Source organism: Lynx canadensis, chromosome B1 (assembly GCF_007474595.2).
Source record: "Lynx canadensis isolate LIC74 chromosome B1, mLynCan4.pri.v2, whole genome shotgun sequence".
In the NCBI taxonomy this organism is placed as follows: domain Eukaryota; kingdom Metazoa; phylum Chordata; class Mammalia; order Carnivora; family Felidae; genus Lynx; species Lynx canadensis.
The window spans coordinates 97,361,040-97,365,886 of record NC_044306.2 but is presented as its reverse complement, the minus strand read 5'-3'; positions in this window follow the sequence as shown (position 1 = coordinate 97,365,886).

Below are 4,847 nucleotides of genomic sequence, written 5' to 3'. Positions count from 1 at the left end.
TTAGACTCAAACTCAATGTGACATTTTACTTATAAGTAGTATGTTATTTCAGTGTTTAAAATTCTTTTCTTTTATGATGAAAAATTAAAAAGTGTAATGCTAAAATCTAAGATATGCAAGTTTATTCTTTTTAAATGCTATTCTCTTAATATAACTGTCTTCCCATTTAAAATCATATGATATATTAAGTATTTCTTAAAAGCTTCTCAGGAGATGTCATCATATTTATGGGTATAAGTAAACTTTCTTCTACGACATCTCTATTAAGACAGCTCAGGTATTGTGTATATTTATGTTATCATATAGCTGTTATAAGTACACTTTCTAGATCTGATCATAAAAAATTGATGACTTTATGACTCTATAAACATGTAGTTGTAAAAGAAAAGATATAAAATGGCATGTCTGCTTTTGTCTTTAAATAAAATCTGGCTAATGTGAATATATCTTGGAACAAAATATATACTCTTGAAAATTAGTTTGTGTACTCTGTATTGATAATAAAGAAAGTTTAAAACTGTTACATATGAGCTTTTTTCCCCTTGATTCTAACTTTATTAATAAGCAAAGAATAATAAAATTTTTGTCAGAATTTGGAACTGACTTAAAGACAGAAGACAGGGTTTCCAAGGTTTTGTATAAGAGTCTGTCTTGTTTTTCAGAAATGTTGTAGAAGATAGTACATTTGAAATCCCCAGGATTTTAAAGTTTTAGTGGGTAAAGGAATGTTAAGCTAGAGGGGATAAACTGTAGAGAGATTTTTGAGAGGCTGTGAATGGGCAGAAATGGAGTAGGTGAACTTCCTCCTGCACAAAGGCAAAAAGTACATTTCGAGGAAAATAATCCAGACTATACTTTTTGAATATTTTGGTGTTATCACATGAGGAAAAAAAAAAAATTCTTGAAAACTCTCAACATGATTTCTTGCAGTGGTCAACATAACATAGAAGGTTATAGAAACAAAGTAGAAAATATCTTCCTTTCCTTCTACACTTTTGCTAGTTGTGTTTGCCATAACAAAAGGAAGATAAAAGATGGCCCACAGAAAAACAACTAAAATAATCAAATATTAGGAATAGTCTTCCCTGTAAAAGTTTTCCGTTTGTACAGAGACATGCTTAGAGGAAAGAAAGTCTTTAAAATCCTGAATGCTTTGAATAGAGGGCAAACAGGAATTTAATTATTAGGGACACCTGGGTGGCTCAGTCAATTAAGTGTCCAACTCTTGATTTCAGCTCAGATCATGATCTCATGGTTTGTGAGTTCAAGCCCCATGTCAGAATCCACACTGGCAGTGCAGAGCTTGCTTGGGATTCTCTCTCTCAGGTTTCCCCTCCCCTGCTCATGTTCTCTCCCTCTTTCTCCCTCCATCTCCCTCTCTCTCTCTCTCTCTCTCTCTCTCTCAAAATAAATCAATAAAATTAAAAAAAAATTTAATTATTAAATCACTAGACCAGAAAGTATGTTTTTTTTAATGTTTATTTTTGAGAGAGAGAGAGAGAGAGGGAGACAGAGTGTGAGTGTGGGTAGGGAAGAGAGAGAGGGAGACACAGAATCCGAAGCAGGCTCCAGGCTCTGAGCTGTCAGCACAGAGCCCTATGCGGGGCTCAAACCCACGAACTGCGAGATCATGACCTGAGCTGAAGCCGTATGCTCAACCGACTGAGCTACCTAGGTGCCACAGAAAGTCTATTTTTTGAAGTCTGGAAGATGTATACTTAGGACAAAAGGAAGTTAAATGTTACTTATTCTGGACTGAATGAAAACCGTATATTACGTTAAGCTGCTAGTGATTTAAAGTAAGCAAAATCATAATGGAGATTTCATAAGGAAATAATTTTTACAATGTTAATGTAAATGTTGGAAAAGTACATAGCTAAAGTATATTTAAAACATGTACAGGGGTGTCTGGGTGGCTCAGCTGGTTAGTGTCAGTCTTCCAACTCTTTTGATTTCAGCTCAGGTCATGATCTCACAGTCATGGGATGGAGCCCTACATGAGGCTCCACACTGGGCGTGGAGCCTGCTTAAGATTCTCTTTCCCTCTACCCCTGCCCCCCCTCAAAAAAATTTAAAACTTAAAAACCGTTTAAAAAAATAAATACATAAATAAAATGTGTACGATTTTCCATCTTAAATTACTAGTGCTGCATCTCCTTGCATAGAGAGTCGTCTTGGGTAGGAGTTTTAATTTCCCACTCTGAAACTATGTCCAAATAATACTTAAAATTTCATCCTTAGAGCTACATTCTTTTAGTTCATCTTTACTTATTTCATTAAAATAACATCCTCCTTACAAAAGATAACCTTTTAAATTTGTAGTCCTTTATATTTAATGAAACATCTATTTTGGTGAATTTTACATTTTTTTCTCACAGCAGGTTTTGTTAGAGAAGGAAAAAAAAAAGACAAAATAAGCAACAAAAAATATGTACTAAGTAAGAATCATGAAGGCCCTGAAGAAATTTTTACTACTTTATATTCCTACTCTGGATTGATGCTTTTCATTAATAGAACTTTGGTATGCTTGAATAAAACTTCTGAAATAGTTCCTTTGTTTATAAATGAAAGTTGTGCTATGTAAATAAGAAGTAATACCTTTGTTCCTCTTTAGCTGATTGACTTAAATGTAAATTCAAAGGGGCTCCTTTTCTTCCACCATATCTTAAATGTCAGTATTCTCCAGGGGCCAGTCCAGAGCTCTTTTCTTACTTTATATGGGTTTCCTAGTTCATTTCTTCTGTGTCTTTAGTTTCAAATACCATTTGTATGCCAGTTACAGTCAAGATTTTCTCTTTAGCCTGACCCAGATTCCTCTTTGGAGTTTCCAGATGCAATTCTGTCTGTTGTACCCCTTTCTCTCTGTACCACTGATTTCTCTAATCCAACATTTCTAAAACCTAACTCACTGCTTCAAATCACACTGACTTCTCTTTCCATAAGCCCTATCTTAACAGTACATACCAATTCTACTCAGTCTCCCACACTAGAAACCTGGTTACCACCTTCTACTTCAGTTCAAACACGAAATAGATCACTTGCTCTTATGAAATCTACTTACTAAAAATTGTACGTTTTTATTTTCTTTCCATTTTGACTGTCATTTCCTTAATTGAGGACTTATTGTCACTAATGCAAGATATTTTAATAAGCTTAGTGAGGGTAAAGGCAAAGATTCTGTAACAAAGACTCAAAAATATAGTGGTTTAAGCAAGACAAGTGTTTCTCTTAAATAATAGTTTGGAGGGGAGCAGTGTAAGCTATCAGGGTATCTGGTCTATGAACTCCTTCAGAGACCCACCTTCCTTCAGACTTTTTGCTCTGATATCTTAGAACAGGGATTCTTAACCATTTTATGCTGTGGATACCTTTGGCAATCTAAAGCCTGTGGATCCCTTGTAATAGTGTTAAATGAATAAAATACAATACACAGAATTACAAAGGAAACAGTATTTGAAATATGGTTATTAAAATATATAAAAGTACAAATTTGTGATATAGAAATAGGTGCTTCTTTTTAACACATAACAAGGTACAGTGGTCTAATAATTACCATAATTTCATAGTATTGATGTCCATAAATGTTTGAAATTATATATCCAACAGTTATAATGTATGCAAATATCTGATTTCTATTGCTGGGAAAAATCACGTACTATTAATACTTCAGTGATTTGTGCCTATATTCATGATTGAAACAAATGTTAACTTTTAGTTAAAGGTTAATTTAAAACATTGCCCCCCCCCCTTAATTCTGTCTGTGGATCCCTTGGGAACATGGGGACCGCCCCTGCAGGTAAAGAACCTCTGTCCTAGAGCTTTGTACTCATTTGCATAGTCAAAGTTGGGTCTCTGGGTAATCTGTGTTTCCATTTACAGGAAAAGGGAAAATTAAATCAGGGCAGGTGGAAGGGATTTTAACCAAGTAAGGTGGAAGCTGCTCATGTTACATATATACACACTGGTGACTTTAGTCACATGGCTTTAGTTACAAAGAAGATAAGAAATAATAGTCTGCAGTTGAGCAGCCATGTGTACAAAACAAAATAATAGTTTTTTAAAAATAACTAGTAGTCTACTACAGTCTTTTAAGTGACCATTGTGTATCCAGTCTCACCTTGCTCTAATCCATCCTTAACACTTCCACCAAAGTATTTTTTAAACTCTGAATCTGATCATGTCAGTCTCCATCTATTTCAGTGTTTCTAAATATCTTATAGTAATACTTCCTGACTTGTGGGTCATCAGGATTGGGTGAGGTTGGGGGGCTGTTTTTGCAAGTAATTTAGGAGTCCATATTCCAATTGAAATTGAAAATTGAATTTTAAAGTCAGATTTTATGTATATGTAGCAGTTTTTTTGTTCCTATATGTACAAGCTTTAGGGATTAGCAAAATACAAATATGTTGAAGTATCCTAGAACTCATGGTACATGAACATACATACTATTCTAATAAATGCTAAAAAAAAAAAGTTACTTTGGGAGGCATAATTTTTTGTACATTAAAAATATGTGTTTGGGGTGCGTGGGTGGCTCAGTCAGTTGATTTCTACTCAGATCATGATCTCATGGTTCTTGAGATTGAACTCCACATCAGGCTCTGCGTTTACAGCTCGGAGCCTGCTTGGGATTCTGTCTCTCTACCCTTCCCTGCCCTCCCCGCCCCCCAGTTTCTCTCTCTGTGTCTCTCAAAATAAATAAACTTAAAAAAAACTGTCTTCATTCTTGAAAAGGTAAACACCTGGCCTACAGGGTAAACGAAAGACTTCTTATTCTTAGTGTGGCATACAGTATCCTTTGTGATCTAGCTCTAGACTTCAGCTGTACATTGTATCTGTCCTAGGCA